Genomic DNA, 19766 nt, shown 5'->3' with positions numbered 1-19766 from the left:
AGAAAACATTATGTGAAACCTAATTGTAATGTAGGAGATAGTGAACTAATCTAATGGGACACTCAAAGGACCTGTGTTTTGGAACTGTAAGGACCATCCTGCCTTTGGTTTGTTCTAAGAGCCTAACTGTGTAAATATATCCCCCAGAGTGGTGACAGTATGATGGTGATGGTAATAACAATAGCAGCTAACTTTATTGACTGCTTACTATGCATGCATCAGATATTGTTGAAGTATTTCGGGAGTATTTGTTTAATATTCACAACACCTATGAAATGGGTGTTAACTGTTTCACATTGAGGAAACTGAGGCACAAAGAGTTGAACCCACTTGCATGAGGTCAGACAGTTAGTAGGGACATTTCCTCAATTTGAGCCTAGGGAATAGGACTCTGTCACTGGTGTCAACAAAAGTAGATTTTGGAAGTTTCCTTTTGTAGAAGTAGTAAAGCATAGTAATAGAGAGCAGTTGCTGGTGTAGTCGGGGGGCGCTATTCTTCTCCTAGCTGCTCAACTTTATTCCCTTAGAGAAGGAACCGCTCTGTTTTGCTCATTGTTTCTTCATTAGAAATGGAAATATGGGATTGACTTTTACATGATCCAATTTTTGAATTTATTCAATTTAGCAGTTCAAAACTAAATGAAAAGGAATTAGGAAATCTTTTTGAGAGAATGGAGCATTTGATAATGAACTTAGAGAAGAGATTAATGGGGTATGGTCTGATGGAAATTTATTCATTCAACAATATTTCCTGTTATTTGCCAGGCCATGAGAAAAGAAGAGTCTGAAGAGTTTTTGGGTTTTTTTTTTTCTTTTTTAGAAATTTCAGAGAGAGGAATGGGTTGGGATAGGTTTTCTTGGCCGAGACTAGTTGCCCAAATAAATAGAGAGAGGTAGGAGAGCACTGCGTGTCATTAAAGAATGAAAAGGTATGAAGGAGAAGATCAGAAAGACAGGTGTGGGTAGACCATGAAAGGTATCGAGACCCAGAAGGTATATTTATACTTCGATACACATTTTGGAACCACAGACATTACCATATTTAATTAACACAGTGGATTTTTCTGAACAGTAGTAAACTTTATAAAGTAATATAATATAAAACAATGAATTATGAGACCAAAATACTTTTATTAATAGTTCTGCTTCCTAGTTGTATGAACTTGAACAAGCCATTTTCATAATTTTATTGCTAAATATTTGCTAAAGGATATGTCCTCATGTTCTAATTTTTTTAAAAGCATACACAGGGGTACAAACTGAAGAATCTTTTCTCATGCATAATGGTGTCATCCTATATATATTATACTACCTACTGATTTCAGTATCCTTTATATGTTTTCTATATTAGTGCATTTATATTTTCAGTGATTATGTAGTACTCCATTTTGGGATTACTATAATTTACAAAACCAATTTTTTAATGAAATATTTTATTTATTTATTTTTAGAGCAAGGGAGAAAGAGAAGGAGAGAAACATCAGTGTGTGGTTACCTCTTGCACACCCCCTCCCGGGGAACTGGCCTGCAACCCAGGCATGTGCCCTGACCGTGATTCAAACCTGCAACCCTCTGGTTCACAGGCTGGCACTCAATCCACTGACCTACACCAGCCAGGGCAAACCAATGGCTTATTGGTGGATACCTGGGTTAATAGTTTTTGACTATTACAGTCAACCTCTTTCTGCATAAATTTGGCTAGAGGGTAGTTCAGTAGGATGAATTCCTAGCAGTAGAATTGCTGAATGAAAAGCTTTGTGCATTTATCATTTTGATAGTTACTACCAGATTTCTTTTAAAAAAATTTATACTTACATAATCAAGTTAATATCAAAATGCATATTTCTCCACACCCTTATTTACACTAAGTAGTGTTCACTTTTCTTGTTTTGCAAATTTGAAGATTGAGAAATTACCTCTAAGTGTTATAGTTGACATTTCTTAATTATGAATGAGGTTGCACATTGTTTTATATTTTACACACATATACACACAATAACATTTCCTTTTTCTGTGAACCTGTTTATCTCCTTTATTCATTCATTTATGTCTTGCAGTTTTATTTGTCTTATATGCTTTTCCAGAAGGGGACTGATACCCTTCTTACCCACTAGATCACAGGTGGCAAACGCAAGGCCCACAGGCTGAATCCAGCCCTCCACCTTGTTTTATCTGGCCCGGCACCTTGTTTCTACCCAGCGGCAGCACCGAGCTCTTGCTTAACTGTTAAGGAGAAGTTACATTTATACAGTCCTAAAATTACATTTGGCCCTTTGAAGGCAACCGTGAGGCTGATATGGCCCCTGGTGAAAATGAGTTTGACACCCCTGCACTAGATGGCAGGGATGATCAAATAAGGTAGTATTTCAACCCCTTTTTTCATTGTTACTCCCCTAAAAAGCCTTTAATTTTTTCTCCCTTATTTCCCTCCCCATGAAATTTTAATATAACAGATATACTGGGTCCTATGGCCTGTTAAAGGGCCACAAACCCTCCTAATAATATGTAAGATTCCCCCCCCCCCCCCAATAACCATTTTTCTCCCCCTCAAGGACAATGTTGCCTCATTTGAGAATGCATGGTATATGGGAAAGTTTTTGTGAACTTCAAAGTGCTATTTAAATGTAAAGCTTTATTGTTAATAATTTGCATTTCATATGACATAATATTATATGTCTGTTTTGCAGCTGCCTTTTTCTCATTGCAGATTTCCCTTTTGCAAATACAGACATTTACTGTTTTGTTCATTTTGCTGCATTTGGAGCAATCTTTTTTTGAGTTGACCTCTGATCAGCTGTCTCTGCCCATCTGTGCCTGTCAAAATGTTACTCTTTTTTCAAAGCCTGTCCTAGGCATTCCCTTTTTCCATGAAATCTTTCCAGTGCTCCATAATTGTCCCTTGACATCTTAGTTAAGGCTGCATTATCCTCGGCTGTGACATTCTGTCTTTCATTGCGTGGTCTGTGTGTTTCCCATATTCCACCTCCGGACAGAATTGAAAGCGTCGGGACAGCAAGGATGTCGCCCTCCTCATTCTTTGCTCCCTGGTGTTTCTTTCCCAGTGCCAAAGTCTGAATTCATGTCCCAGGCACTCAGCGTGTGACCTAGGGCTGAGATCCTTAACCTGCTAGCCTCAGTAGCTACCTGTATAGAATCGGGAAGATATTGATGCCTTTCTGGTAAGATTGCAGAGGACGTGGAATGTGATAGTAACATAAAACACAGTGTCTGGCATTTAGGAGGCATTCAGTAAAATACTAGTAATCATCAACATTGCAGACATTTCTTGTTCAGGTTCATAATCCGTTTTTCATTGTTTCACGTTTACAAAGGGAAAATTGAGTTGCCTTTAAGTCCTTTTTTTTTCAAAATGCATTCTCTGTATAATTCACAGTATGTGGACCTTTTAACATGTATGTAAATGATGATTAATGCACAATGTACTTTTGATTTTCCAATACCGTATTAAAATTATGTCTCCATGATTTATTTTTTTAAATCCTGTAAGTGACTAAGCAAAAGCAGCCCAGTTGAAAATTGGGTAAGAGATATGACCAGACAGCTTACAGAAAAGGAGACCTGAACAGCCAGTAAACAGATGCGAATGCTTAATTTTATGCATCAACTTGACCGGCTCATAGAGTGCCCAGGTATTTGGTCAGAGATTACTGTGAGTGTTTCTGTGAGGGTGTTTTGCATGAAATTAATATTTAAATGGACACAAAGCAGATTGGCTCCCATAATGTGGGCAGCCCTTATCTCATGAGTTGAAGGCCAGAGTAGAACAGAAAGACAGCTTTTCCCCAGCAAGAGGAATTCTATAGCAGACTGACTTAGACTTCATCTACGACATCATCTCTTCCTGCCCTGTCCAGCATGCCTGCTCGCCTTGCAGAGTGAATTTGTCAGCTTCTGTGACTGCGAGAGACAATTCCTTGTAATTAATATTTTTAAAGAAATGCACATATAAACCTCTATGTGTATCTTTTTATATGTGCAGATATATAATGTCCTATTGGTTCTGTTTCTCAGGAGAACCCTGACTGATAGAAGAGATGAAAAGATTTTCAATGAAGAAGTGGTCAGGAAGATGCTAATTAAAACCACCTCTCAGACTGGCAAAAAATAAAATGGTTCATGATGCTAAGAGCTAGGCAGGAAGTGGAAAGCAGAAACTCTCCCGTAAGAACACTGGTACAGCCACTTTGGATAGAAGTTTGACGGTGTTTTATTGGAGGTAAAGATACAGAAATGGTTTGACCTAGCAGTTTCACATTTAGGTTAAAATTAATAATAGGTTGGTCAAAATAGGATTACATTCAATATTAAAATATATACCTTAAACCTTACTTTGTTTTAACATGATCCTCATAAAAGTCGTTTCACGATCCTTTTTTATATTTGGTTGCTTATTTTACTATGGATATTTGTGTATGCCCTGCCATATGGGCTCACAATTGCTTTTCTGCGCAGACTTGTCGCGGGTTCTTAAAGAAATATATCAAGAATTCAGGTCACTATGGCCAGTATGAAATTCTAGTATTAGCTAAAGAATATAGAATTAATTTCTATTCTTGTTTTTTTTTTTGGCGCTAAGGCTTTTATGTCAATAAATCACTAGAGCGATTCTGTAAGGAGTAATACTGGTGTTCCAAGAGGATGTGTGTGCTATATGTGAGTATTCTACATCGTATGAGAAGATAGAGTACCAGGGTCTCATGTATAAGGAAGAGAATGTATCATACCAAGCTATTTATGTGATTAAATATGTAAGTTTACTGATTTGACCTCTTATATCTAATTATCATAATTAAATAACAAGTGATCTTTCTTAGATATTTAGTAAAACCTTAGAGCCTCACACTACTTTGGACAATGTCTTCCTATTTCAAAATAACTGGCTGTCTTAACCTTTTACTGGAAATTAAAATATTTATGTATAGTTTAAAGTTTCAGTAAAAAAAAAACCTTTCTTTGTTAAGGAAGACTTAGTAAAAATGTACTTAAGTAAAAGTGAGTATATTTGGACTGGGGGGAGGGAATTACCTGGTTTTGAAAGCCTCTATTTTTATAAGAAAAAATAATTTATGGTAACATCAGTTAAAGTATTTGATTCTTTATTCCCAGTAGAATTTAAGATAAAATGTTCAGGTCTTAAAGTTTTCAGAATCTGCAGATATCTATTTATTTAACTCAGTATATATAAATAGAACACTATAATTACAAATGATTGTGTCATTGTTTTACAAATGGCAAAGCATGGCATGAAGTTTGTCATCTACTTTTAAATCGTTAGCTGAGGTTTAGGCATGGATAATCAAAGTTTAAAAAATTATACAGTGATTTCATTTAAATCAGCATGGCAAAAATTGTAGTTGTCTAATATAATGTACTTTTAAGCATTTTACTGTGGTATGAAGTGACATTTTGTGATAGTGTGCTACTATCTTCTGCCTGTGTGTATGCGCAGGAAGAAAGAGGGATGTGGTTTTGGTAAAATTCTCTGGCAATGAGATGGGGTTTGTATAGCCCCTCTGTAGTCCTTTCGTACCCACGTTACTATTTGTGTATTTATGTTTTGTTAATTGCACCCTTTCACAAACCTTTGAGACCTTCACTTATTCTACATGGAATTCATGGAATTATTTTTTAGTATGCATTGATGACTTGCAAAATTCTTCGGTAATATCCATAGAACCTTTATGTTTTGTGACATGAAGATAATTAGCCTTTTTTATCCATCTTTCATTTTGTCAATACTGTAAACGTTCCCTCTCATGACAATGAAATCTAAACAGCTTTGTTCTCATTTTTACATTGTTTACATTGTAAAACAATGTTTACATTTGTTTTACAATGTTTACTTTGTTCTCAATGTTTACATTGTTAAGCCATGTATATACATACATATGGGACATATATGTATGTATGTATTTCAGTTTTCTTACATGGACATCTAAGTGGTTTAGGGGTTAGAAAACATACAGACAAAAGTTACATGTACACAAGTCTCTTTTGGGTAAAGATGGAACCTTTACAATCAACATAGATATCAAAGATTCTGAGAGAAGCCTTTAGTCATATTACTTTTCAATGAAACTCAAATTCTTATTTTATAGTAAGTTTTAATAATTTAAATTATTTTTATTTTCTGTTATATAAAATCTCTATATATTTATACATCATCAAGGTGGGGAATTGGAGGTTTTCCTTACTCTGTTAATAATGGTGATCTTCAGACACATGTGAATACTTTTTAGTATAAGTAGTTTCCAAATATTACTTTTGTTGTTTTTCTGAAATTCAAATTTAACTGGGCGTTACTATTTTTATTTTATTTTTTATCTTATTTTATTTTATTATTTTATTTTATTTTATTTTATTTCAATTAATTATTTCAGTTAACTATTAATTCTAAGTCTGGCAACTCATTTTCTGGGCCTTTCCCGGACTAGATTTTGAGCTCCTTCAGTGAAGGGGAGATTGTACCCTGGTTCATGCATAACCTAGTTTTCCCATTCCCATGATAATCTGGTGATTTTTGTTGACTGAAAGAATGAGCTCTATAATTACCTGTAATGTTTCTTTATGTGAGTATGTATGAAGCAACTTTGCTGTACTGAGTTTGCCCTTTTACGTGAATTAAATTCATTGAAAAAAAATCATGTTTCAGTGAATAGTTGCAGATCTCAACCTTTTATCTCCCTTTCTCTTCCCTTCGTCATCTCTCTTCTGCTTCTCTTTCCAGCTCTTACTATAATTAGCTAGCATTAACAGCAAATGTTTGCTTTAGTTAAATTATTCAGAACATTTATTTTACTTGTCAAAGGTTAGATCAGGTTGTTGTTTGAACTGGTAATTAAATGCAGCCTAATATTGCTCTCGTATTTATATGCACTATAAGTCTAGTTCCTCATCATTCTGTATAATTTTATGATGTTCAGGGCTGACATTTCAAAAAGGTTTTTGATTTCATGGAAAAGAAAACACTCTAAGTAATCTAGTTTGTTATCTGATGTGAACGTCCAAAGTTAGGGTTGAAAGTGAATACCACATTTCAATGCTGTTATAACATGAAGTATCATAGTGGTAATTTTCACCAAGTAGTATAAAGAATTAAGCTCACTGCTAATTGAATTTGCATTTGATATGAGCATCAGTGCTATGGTACTTGTCCCCTAGTAGGTGTTCAATATGTAATTGTTATGAGTGAGTTTTTTAGGGCATATTAAACAGTGTGGAGGATAGCTCAGTTCCTATAGCTCAAACAGGTAATCTAAGGTGATATTTGTTCCTACAACATACTCCAAGATGCACTTAAGTCATTTCAATTTGTATGCTTGTGCATAGGAAGAAATATATAGCTCAATCCTCATATTTGGGGATTACACTATTGTATCAGCTGTATCGTTTGGGTTTTATTGATTGGTTGAATAATTGATTTTTTCAAGTTTTCGTATACTAGTGCCTTGTAGTGAAGCATACCCTCTATCATTAGACAGAGTAGAGGTTAGTGGGGAACCAACCATAATACTAAAGAATGGTTAACGTTAGTGTGGAGTTATACATGAGGTTAGTGGGCACCTGAACCAAATTGGGGGAAGCGATGCTGAGGGAAAGTGACTTTTGAGCTGAATCTTAAGAACAGGTAGCAAGCAGTTGGTTAGGCAGAGAAGGTGAGTAGTGCCAGGCCAAGTAGACACATGTATGGAAGTTCTTAGGTAATGAGGTTGGTATAGCTGAAGAAAGATTAAACACAGTGAAGCAACAGATGTTTCCTCCTCTTCACTTAAAAGTATTCAGTGGCTTCCACTGCCCTTAAGAAACAGCTCAGAATCTTAGGTGTGGTGTATAAGCCATGTCTTATTTTTAAAAATATTTTAAAGATTATTTATTTATTTATTTTTAGAGAGCAGGGAAGGGAGGGAGAAAGAGAGAGTGAATCATCAATGTGCGAGAGAAACATTGATCAGTTGCCTCTCACATGGCCCCCAACTGGGGACCTGGCCTGCAAACCAGGCATGTGCCCTGGCTGGGAATCGAACCAGCGACCTTTTGATTCATGAGCAAGCACTCAGTCAACTGAGTCATACCAGCCAGGGCAGCCATCCTTATGTAGACTTTGCCTGCTTCCTGAGCCGATTATCAACTAAGCTGATCCTGACTCCTTGCAACTTTGAATGGAATGTGCATGCACTGGCTGTCCTCTGAGCCCTTGCACATGATGTTTCCTCTGCCAAGAGTGCTCTTCCTCCCCTCTCCCAGCCAGTCTTACTCTCTGCTTACAGTCTGCACCTCCGTTTAGTTACCAGTATACCTTGTAAACACCACAGGATGTCGTTGGTCATATATCTGCTATCTTATGAAGGATTTTGAATATTATTATTGTCAGTAAACTATAACCATGAATCTTGGTTCCACTGTTGTTTTTAGTGTGTATTCCCACACGTGATCTTATTTAATCCTCATGTCAGTCATGAGGTAGGTATTATATGAAATTAACAAATAGATAAAATTTGTCTTTAATTACAAAACACCATCCTTTATTTAGAATTTAATCTTTTTTCTGAAGAGAAAATAGATAATTCAGATAAAAGTAAAAACATTTTTCAAAACGGTAGATATAGAGTTATATAACGTATCTTTGTGTATATGTATTTTTTTAATAAAATTGATTTACAAGATTAGCCACAAGATACCATCTACTTGATGTCAGATATAAACCAGATGTTACCCTAAAGTACTTTCAGCCTCTGCTTTTATCATTGAAATACTATTTCTTTTGGGGGGGAGGAGGTAATGTACATAATAAGTATACTTGAATATTGTAACAGTTACATTTTTATGAACTTCATTAATTTGGTTCATTAATTTGGATCAATGGTTTATGATACATTCTCATCATTGGCCTGCAGATGGTCTTTTTGTTATTTATTTATGGGCAGTTAACTTTGTAAAGGTTGCACATTGTATAAAAATTAGTATGCTACTATCTCTCAAAAGTTTCTCAAAATCTGAACATTTACAGTTGAAATGTGAGGGTTCGTGACAGTCTCACCCACTGTACTAGTGTGTTTAAGAGATAATCTGTGGTCCAGCCCTGAGCAAGAAGTGGGTTATTTTTTCCTGTGAGTGTGTGGGCTTGACTCAGAGCACAGATCACAGGCTAGGTGCACAGATTTCTTGCTGCCGTTGGTCTTCCCTGCTTTCAGTGGGAAAGGGGAGAGTTTCTAGCCAAAGGGCAAGGTTAAATATAATAGTTTCCCATATTATTTAGGATGTGGTAAGTGAAGATGGCAGAAGTAAGACGTATACGTGGGTGTGGGTGGATGGGAGTGGCCGAGAGCCTGCTGGTCCACAGGGCGTTTGTGCCGTCTTCTGCCATCCTGCATTTCTAAGCACAGTGAGCAGCAGCACAGGCCACGTGTTTGTTCGACTGCCTCAGGCTCTCCCAAGAGAGGGCCCTGAGTCTGGTGAAGACTGTTGCCTAGAGGAACCTGTCCTTCTTTAAAGTAATTATTATTAGAAAATCTTAATTAACCTAATTTCTAGTCTGTTTTATGGGTTTTGTGTTCTCAAATATCTTTAATTCTAATCTCTTTAACATTTATTTTGTGCTAATATACTTCCCTCGCATGTACCTAGGAATTCTTGAAAAACCAACTTAAATTAATCATTAACTTGGATTGAATTAGCTTTCCTCTCAATGTATTTTATTGGACTATTTCAAATTGTTATCAGGGAGGCCATACAAAACAATAAGGGTACCTTCCAGATATGGGAGATAATAGTGGTAATATGGGGATAAAGTAAAGCCTTTGTATTCATGTAAGTGATAATAGGGGGTTGATGTAATATGTGGTAACATGTTAGGTAGTGATAAGTATTATAAGAAAAGCAACTCTGGGCAATGGGATGAAGAGTAGGGGAGGGTGTTGGATGAGTGTGGTCTTGTGGTCATGGGTGACCTCACAAATAAGGCGACATTTGAGCCTGGACTTAAAGACAGTGGAGAAGAGAATCTTGTGGCTACCTGAGGGAAGTGTTTTGGAACCAGGAAAGTACAAAGTCTCCCTGTGGAAGGAGCTGGCTGGGCACATTCGAGAAACTATAAAGGGCTGGAGGGCTTGAGTGGCTAGCGGGAGCGTTGTAGGATAGAACATCAAAGCAGTAGCCAGAGGCAAGATCCTGTAGAGTTTTGTGAAGATTTTGTATTTTGTTCTGAGTGAAAAAGAAGCTATTGGGAAGTTTTGAGCAGCGGTGACACGTGAGCTGAGTTAAATTTTAAATGGATCAGTCACTCCAGCTGCTCTGAGTAAATGGCCAGTAGATGGCCAGGATGGAAACAGGGAGGGAGACCTATGGAGGCAATTAAGTAGTCCACGCCAGGGATAGCCGTGACTTGCATGAGGGTGATTGTGGTACAGAATAGTTTCATTCATGATTTTATTTTAAAGGTAGAATCAATAACATTTGCCACTGGGTTAGATATGCCCAGGAAAAGCTTTCTCTGCTGACTTAATTTTGAGCCTATGTGATCTGTGCAGAAAGTATCCAGCCATGTACTCCGAAAAAACAGCAACATTTATTGAAGAAGATACAAGAAACATTGTACATATGACAGTGATACCTCAGTCCCCTTCAAAGTAGACACCTTGGGACCTCATACAATTCTCCCAATCACCATCAGCTGCCCCGGGTATTTTCCTGAATCTCATAGATAATGGCCTGAAATCTCTTCCCTTTCAAAGATGACTTAAGTTTTGGGAAAAGCCAGAAGTTTGCAGGCACCAAATCTAGGCTGTAGTGGGGCTGAGTCACCTGGGTGATTTGATCTTTCATCAAAATGCTCTACAGGAGACCTGATGCATGAGCAGGTGCATTGTCGTGAGGAAGCCGCCAATCACCAGTTGTCCATAGCTGCGGCCTTCTGAATCATCCGAACAGCTTCTGCAGAGAAATGTTCAAGCTTAATGCAAAATTTGATGCAGGTTCATCGCTGTACTCCCTCAGTCATTTTGAATGTGATGGCCACACAGTACATGTGCTCACTCAATGGCATCTACTGCCCCCCACTGACTAGTATAGAGAAGTCATCATTGTTCACACATGCACATTCCAGTCCACTCTCCTTGGCTGCCAGGTTACATAGGTGACATACAAACTGTTCTCGTTATATTAACAGTGGCTGGACTTTTTCTGGGCAGACCTCGATGTATGCCTGAATGATACTAATTGGCAGAATATTTTCAGGAAAGGAAATGGAGGTATTCATAAACCTAAAGTGGCAATGAGCTGCACTTTTGTTTAAGGAATAGAAAGAAGTCCTATCTGGATGGAGCATACTGAGGGGGGTGGGGTGGCAAGGTGAACAGAGGATTAAAAATGGGCCTGGATATAGGGCATCTTTACAGGATTTGCATTTTATGCTAAGTATGTTGAGACACTATTTACAATGAAAAAAATTGCATTGGATATTATGTGGTAATAGATTGTAGGACATTAGGCTCATTTCAACTTGCAATAACAGAAAATTTCAATTGGGTTATACAGTAAAGATTTTGTTATTACATATAGGCAGAAGGCTAGAGGTAAGGTGAATCTAGAATTGAGTAATCCACTACAATTATGGGTATACATCTTTGTCGAGGGCAAAACCTCTAGAAGCTGCTGGGCAACTTCCATTCACATTGAATGGTTTATCCCAACCAGTCTGGCACATGGAACTGGGATCATTATGATTGGTTAGACCAATTATGACTCATCCCCTGGGTATCTCTGGTAGCATGTGGCCTGAACAAAATTTGGGTTTTGTTGGAAAGACAATCAAGAGTGGTTGGTGGGGAGAAAATGCAGACAACTGTAATTGAACAACAGTAAAATAATTTAAAAATTGAAAAAAAAGGGGGTGTTTGCAACAGCAAGGAAGAATGGAAGCTGGGAGACCAGTTAGGAGGGTACTGCAAGAATTTCGGTGAGAGATGAATGCTAGGATCAGGGTGCCAGGAGTGGTCATATTCTAGAGATGAAGCAAATACTTGAATAAAAAATATTAGCTCTCTAATGAAGTCTCCCATTACATACCTTCTGTCTATAAGAAGACTCCATACTAATGCTGTTGACAGAAAAGTAGAGCAAACAGTTCTTCGTACTCTAACTGCTGGCATTTATTGATTGATACTGTCGTGCAGGCTCTGGTGGTGCGTCCCTGTGAGGGAAGTGATGCTGTAGAAAACCAGGGTGGCAGTACTTGTGGCACTGGTCCACAGAAGATGGATAGCATTTAGGAATGCTCAAATGATGTATAGCGTTTAGGAATGTGGATAGGAAGGGTCTCGTCCTGAGGAAAAGAGGTATGAATAAAACTGTGGAGGGAGGAAAGTGTAAATAGTTTCATGTAATAAGTTAGTTTTAAAAACAAGATTTATTTATTTTTGGAGAGAGGAGAGGGTGAGAAACATCTATCGGTTGCCTCTCACATGCACCTAGTGGGCCTGCAACCCAGGCATGTGCCCTGACCTGGAATCGAGCTGCCAACCCTTAGCTTTGTGGGATGACACTCAGCCATCTGAGCCACGCTGGTCAGGGCTACAAAAAGCTGCTTTGACTGGGCAGCATCAGAGCAAGCTTCTTAGCTGTTGGTCTTCCCTCAGCGATGTCACTTGGTGATGTAGTGATTGGTGTAACGTGAATCTGTAGCATTTGGGAATTAAATCATTTCCAATTTTGACTCTTTGATAGTGATTCCAAAGGCCAGTGCGACTTACTCGTAAGTGATAATTTAGTTGAGGCGTATATAAATTATGCTTACATCCACAGATTACTTACTAGTTTCTCACTAGTTACGCATTTCCTCTCAGAGGGTGCTTTGGGAAGGCACATACACCTTGCAACTTAAAGGGCTTATTAAATTTATAATCCTAAATTTTGAAAAAGATTGCGTGGTAGAAAAACTAGAATATTTTGCATGGCATTATAACAATAAAAAACTTTATCCTCAAAATCCTGGATTAATTTTCTTAGGGCATTTGTTAAGTCAATGTTACATCATTTGAGGTGATTTTGCTACTAATAATTGTGTGACCTTGAATAAGTTACTTCTCTGGTTTCATTATCATAAAAGGAAATAATAGAATCTGCCACATAGAGTTGTTGTGAGGTGTAAATGAGTTTATATGTAAAAGTGCCTACTTCCTAAAAATGCTATGTTTTTGCTATTATTATTATTATTATTATTATTATTATTAATTTAAAAGTGCTGTCTTTAATAAAGTATCTTTGAGTTTTCTAGCCCAACCACTCAAAAATAGACAAGGAATAAACGTCACATCCACATTGGCTTTTAGAAGGATCTCTCCACATTTTGGTCATATGCTTCTGAAAACGGGTTTGCACCAAAGGGAAGATTTTTGACAAAATGTCTGACTTGATTCTTAATATAAAGAGCAGCCATTTGTTTCTTTTTCTTATTCTTAACAACATCAACAGTTGAATATAAGTGTCCAAGTTATTATTATTGTTTTCTCTTTTCAAATATTACTCGTGCTTCCTGATCTCCTAATTGCTTATGATAGCTACCTTGATGTTATGAAAACCTGACTGAATAGTTTAATAGCTAGAGGAGGTGTCTATGTAAAATAGGGACAGTATATTCGGAAATAGTATTTTTGTGGCTGCATAATAACGAAAGGTTTGGTCACTAGGCTGAGCTTTTCCAATTTATGATCTTGAGCATCTGTTCATGAGAAATCTGAAGCCATTCGAGGCCACACTGTGGAGAACCTTTTCTTGACCGCTCTAATGCTTCGTAATGCTCTATTTTTTGTTGGTTTATATGGTCCCAAGTGCCACTTTCTATGACTTTATAGCATTTGAATATTGAAAGGCCAAATATATTTTTATTTTGTAATGTAAAATATTTAAACCCACCTATAAACCTTTTAAATGTTATAATCTGCACATTTCTGATTAGGTACATTGTTTATGTATCTAGTATTTTCATAGTAGATTGTTTACCTTAAACATCTTGTTCTGGTAGCCTGGAAATTGTTAAGGATTAATTTTGTTTTAATATTCTTAAATTTATTATGCTTATATGTAGACCCTTATTGTAGTTCTGTACCTCTTTAATAGGCAACACTTGAGTAGCACAATTGTGTGGTTGGTAAAAATGAATTAGGATTTCAGGATTTTACCAATGGGTGATATTTAATATTGAATGACATGTATTAAGACAAATGCTTTTATATATAATTTATTTGGCATTGTAAATGCATTTGTCTTGTGAGAAACAGAACCCCTGTTGTCACATGAAGTATTCTGGAAAGGTTTGGAGTAAATAAATAATAAAACTACTCTGATATACAATCTAACCAATATTAAATATTAAGACTTTCAGATGATTGATTTTAATACTTAATTAACTTATTTAAAGTCCAGTGTAACCCTCTTGCATTAAAGATTGGCAGAATTTAAAAATGGAACTGAATTCTTTCTCTTTCTTTGTGCTTTCCCTCTTCCCTCCCTCTTTTTCTTCCTTCTTTTCCTCCTTTCTGTCCCTTTCCTTTCCTTTTCTTCCTCCTGTGTTCCCTCCTTCTCTCCTTTATAATTAAGACTTTAGAGCATCATTATTTCCACAATCAAATTTACTACTAGCTACCAGCATTTCTAAATAAAGTTTTGTCAATTCTATAATTCAGTTACTCCGTCTCTTAATTATGAAAATATAGCTTCTATCAAAGTTTCTAGGTTTTATAGCTAAGATGTCATATTTTAGGTTATATACCCATCATGGTAAATGCATGCTCCTGTAACGGATACTTATTCATGCTATATCGTCTCCCCGTTTTATAATCGTGCTTTGGAAATGGTTCACTTAAGCTCCTTGATACGGTTTTCTTATAAGAGATATCTTTATGTAAAGTAATACTACTCTGTCATTTGTGTTTGACTTTAAGTTTACCATCAGTCAAGAATTTAAATGAATGAAGTATGCTTATATGAGCTGTGAATACGGATATCTTTAGAAGACACACTCCAGCATGCTAATTCTGTGCCTCTTTATTAGAAACAGTGAAAAGAATGAATACAAGCTGAAATACATAGAACTTCAGGTTCAGAAGGAATACATTTTTTTTCTAGAGGCTTTGACTATATGATGGGATTTTAAAAGATAAAATTCTATTCAACTAACATGTTTTGTCTGTACAATTCTAATTAAAATTTTACTTAGAAACTTGTATTGCTTCAGTTTACATGAAAAATAATTTTGAAATTTTACTTAATGTATATTAAAACTTTTCTAAGCTTTAGTGCTAAACTCTTACCTTTAATTAAATATTAACTGTTTCACGAGATTTCTTTATTTTCCAGACAGATCACTTTTATCTTAAGATTTACTACTACAAGAAGCAGATTTGTGAAGCCAATACAACCGTCCTTAGGAGTAGCTTGGGATTTTAGATAGCAGTTCCAACGTGATGTGCCAGTTCCTGTAACCAGGATGGCAACGAGACTGTGCTGCACAACCAGTTTTGAGGGTTTTTGTATTTTGAGTTCGTGTGAAGCAGGAACTGTTATTTATAGTAAGTGTAGCAAAGACAAGGGTATTTCCTTTCTCAAGTATTGAATGGCATATTGCTGTGCTTTCTGAATTAGAAAAAATAAGTTTGCCTTTATTTTTGAAAATATTTTAAGTACCATTTTTTGTTAATCAGGGAAATTCTAGAGACAGTTTGGTGTTACATCTAAGAAAACTGAAACCCGTCAAGTATGGATTTGAGTAGTTATTTACATTTCGGTCATTATGTATTTTTCTCTTTGTAAATCTGCATTCTATGTAGAGAAGATGAAAGCATATCAGATATAGAAGGCTCAGTTTGTATTGTAAGTATAAAATGTAATCATCTACTGTGAATTCAAAATGTTTATGCCATTTGACTTTTATAGTGATTATATTGAAATTAAAAATTGAATAACAATAAAAATTTAAAAATAAATAAATAAAAAGTATTTTGTACATATTTGCTCACAAAAAGAAATTGGAGACAAATTCTTCTTTAAATCTTTATTTGAATTTTTGTCAAATTTTTTCATTTGGTCTAACATTTATAGGCAAAATTTTATTAATAATAGTGATTAAAATAAGTATTCCTTTGTTTAAAAACCTTTAATGTTCTGCTTTTTCATAGTCAAATATTTTCACCTGTTGGTATAGCTACAAAACACAAACTGGAAAATTCTTAAGAAAATTACTTCCCATTTAAAAACAACATTATATTGTGATTTTTATAAGATAATCACAATAGCAGTAACTAACACACTTATTATTTTTTTTATTTTAGGAAGCTAAAATAGCCCTTTTTACTTAAAACAACAAAAAGACAAAGCACCTATTTAATGTTACTTTTGAACTAGATTATTATTTTAAATTCATAATTAAAAGAATATTGTCCACATTTTTTCATCAGGTTTCTTCATGTTAACTCATTATTACTGCTCAGCAAGTTGTCTCTATTTAGTTAGAAAAGCATTTCAGGGACTCTCTTGTAATCTGTAGGCATAATAAGTCAGAATATAGTGGCTGTCTGTATTTTACTTTGGTGTATTTGGTAAATTTTGTATTGTGGTTATTTTATATTACTGAAGAATTAGCAATTTATAAAGAATTATTATTTAAGCTAAAATCAAATGATTTCTTGAACCTAACTTTCTCTAAGAATTCCAAAAAAACATTAAGTACCTTTGAGCATCTTTCGTGAATGTGCAAAAATATTATTATATTGTAGAGTTTTAGCTTTAGAAAGTTTTTTGTATCCTCTCAAAAAATACGTTGTTATCAGTTTGCACATCATTTGTCTATTACTTGTGGAATATGTGAAGTCCTCTTGTATATTTTATGTATGTGAAGTTTGTAACAATGAAAGAACACCATAAGAATAAGAAATTAAGGTAATGATATGAATACATGCTATAGGAAATTAAAAGAAATTTTAAGAAAATCTGGTATTTAAGTTGGAATATGCATTTTCGAATGTTTGCTCTTGTATTTTCAAGATTATAATAAAATATATAGAGGATATGAATCTTACATTAAATAGTTGTCCATGGGCCAGATACAATTTTGAAATGTGTTTTTGTTTCATAAATTCTTTTTTCTTAAAATTTAAATGACTTGCCAACACTTATAAAGAAAGAGATTTCACAAGAAATTCTGGATTTCTAGTTTGTCTTGGAAAAGTTGAAGCAGAAGAAAGGATGTTCCAGTTATTCACAGACCCTGTCCTTTGTACCCCGTTGTTTCATAGCTTGTCCATTTGTGTTACTGACTGATGGAGTCAAATGTAGTGTAGGAGTGAGGAATGTGAGCTCCGTAGTAAAATAGGGTGGGTTCATATTCAGGCTCCAACACCTCCTAGTTATGTGACTATAGACAAATTACTTAATCTCTCTATACCTCAGTTTTTGAATAGATGAAATGATGAAGATATGTCATAGCGTTGTTAAGAGGATGCAGTGATGAGTTTTTGTTAGCATACATATTCATTGTTTAGTGTGGGGGGGCTCCACCCACAGGGTCCCCTCTCCCCCCCCCCCCCCCCCGGCTGCCATGGATGAGAATAAGTCTACCAATACATGATCTGCTTGGGGAGGAAAGGTGGCCAATCTCGCAAAGGAGAAGGGCCAAGAGCCTTTTCCTCAATGGGTTTTTATTGGGTTCAGTTTGCACAGGAATACGGGTAAAGCTCACCAATCATTGTCAGGCAGTAAGGATCAAACAATATATAGCATTCAAAGAACTATGAGGGCTTATTCTGTGTCAGGGTCAGTTAGCTAAAGGGCTATAAAACTTTGGGAAACAAACACATTTCTTGCTTGGACCCTTATCAGAAAACTGAGGGCATTCTTAGCAAATCAGGTTTCACAGGATTTTATGCATTCTTTCTTAGGCCTGATTGCCCCAGGGAATCCGCCCTTTCCAGCACAAGACTGCACCACCCTCTGTCATTGTTTCAGGCTTAAGTCAGGCAGGGGAAGTAAGGCAGCCAAGAGATTAGGAGACTTCTTGCAGACTGAATGAGGACTCAGGCTACATCAAAGCTGAGGGGCAAGGGTCCATCACCCCCTTTTTCTATAGCCCCCCAAGTCTTTCGCTGAGGGCCTCTTTGTGACCATGCCTGTCTTAGGTCATCCTTCCCTTGAGGAATCTTATCCGTCATTGGCTAACTGGTCAGGCTTGGGGCCAAACAGGGTCAAGTAAAGTGGGCAGAGGCAGCGCCCCTGCCAGGGAAATAAGCTTTGTCTCTTAATGGCTTATGGTTCCAAGGTCTCTCACTCAGCCTTAGCCATGGGGGTTTGCAGCTTCTGAAACCAGGCAGGGTGGTTCCCAACAGTTTAGTAGATGTTAACTCTAAATAATAAGGCTTCTTACCTGACCCCCTTAGGCATTAGAGTTGGTGATCCTTTCCCCTAGTAGAGGACTTCAGCAGAATTTCTCTGGTTCCCTTTTGTGATATAACTGATCATCTACATTTTGCTATTCTCTTCTAGATTATATTCCCCAGAATTCCTTCTGTATAGTATTAAATACAAAAAATTCAACTTACTATACTAATTTGAGGATCAGTTTTACTCAATGATTCATGAGTTAGGCATCATCCATATATTAATAGAGGCCAATATCAATGCCACATACTTTGAAGACAGTCAAAAAAAAAATGTGTCCTATGAAAAAGGTTTAATATACTTAATATTTAAAAGCATGCTTACAGTCATGAAGCCAATCATAATAATAAACTCTATCCACACAGGAAAATACACAAATGTCAGAGGAAACATGCGAAGTCTTCAGTAACCTCGCTAGTTACCAAGCAAATGCAGTATTAAGATTTGACTGTTGTTCTGGTCCACACCCACCCCAAAGGAATTACCCATTCCCATCATTATGAAGGTCCATGAGAAATGAATTGTGTACAAGTATTTCTAGAGAAAAATTTGCCAGAAACATATCATAAGGGCCCATGGACAAAGACAACAGGGGTGGGGGTGGGAAGTTTGAATGTGGGAGGTGGGGGGTGGGTAGGGCAGGGGAGAGTAATGGGGGGGGAAATGGGGACAACTGTAATTGAACAACAATAAAAAAATTAAAATACATAATTTGTTTGGGTCCAACAATTACACTTACAAGAATTTATCCTAAGACAATAATGATAGATGTAGCACAGAGATTACTAAACTAATGAGGCTGTTTATAATGTTGAATAACTGAAAATATCCTAATTTTTTACTAATAAGGAATTGGTTACATAAATTGTTATAGCTAAATAATGGAATACTAGGGATGCATTAGAAGTGATAATAGATTTTTATGGCAAGGAAAACAAAATAATTTATATAATCAGTATATTTAGCATGATGGATCACATTAAACGTGTGTATACACACACACTTTCCAGTTATATATATGTATAAACTATAATATATAAATATGTAAATATATATATATATATTAAATGCCCAGGAGAAAGGCAGAAAGGATATATAAAATAAACTGAAATGTTAACCACAGTACTTTTAGCTACTACAATTATGAATGATTTCAGTTTGCTATATTTTCTACATTTTGAAAGTTTCTGTTGTAAATGTTTATTATTTTGGCAGTGAAACAAAAAGATATTACCAATGGATAATAATTTAACTTAAAATTCAACTTTTTGTGCAGTTTATTGACAATGTGATTGAGCATTAAGGTGAAGGTTACCAGTGAA

The 19766-nt window shown here is 35.9% G+C and overlaps 1 protein-coding gene across 2 annotated transcripts in view; it reads left to right on the top strand.

Annotated features, from left to right (window-relative positions):
• TBC1D5 (TBC1 domain family member 5) overlaps window positions 1-19766 on the top strand; it is a 467560-nt gene that overhangs the window by 157507 nt on the left and 290287 nt on the right. The window lies entirely within an intron of this gene.

The sequence above is a fragment of the Desmodus rotundus genome, chromosome 8 (genome assembly GCF_022682495.2).
Source record: "Desmodus rotundus isolate HL8 chromosome 8, HLdesRot8A.1, whole genome shotgun sequence".
Classification (NCBI taxonomy): domain Eukaryota; kingdom Metazoa; phylum Chordata; class Mammalia; order Chiroptera; family Phyllostomidae; genus Desmodus; species Desmodus rotundus.
The sequence above is the reverse complement of the archived record's forward strand: the minus strand, read 5'-3'. Positions and strand labels throughout refer to the sequence as shown.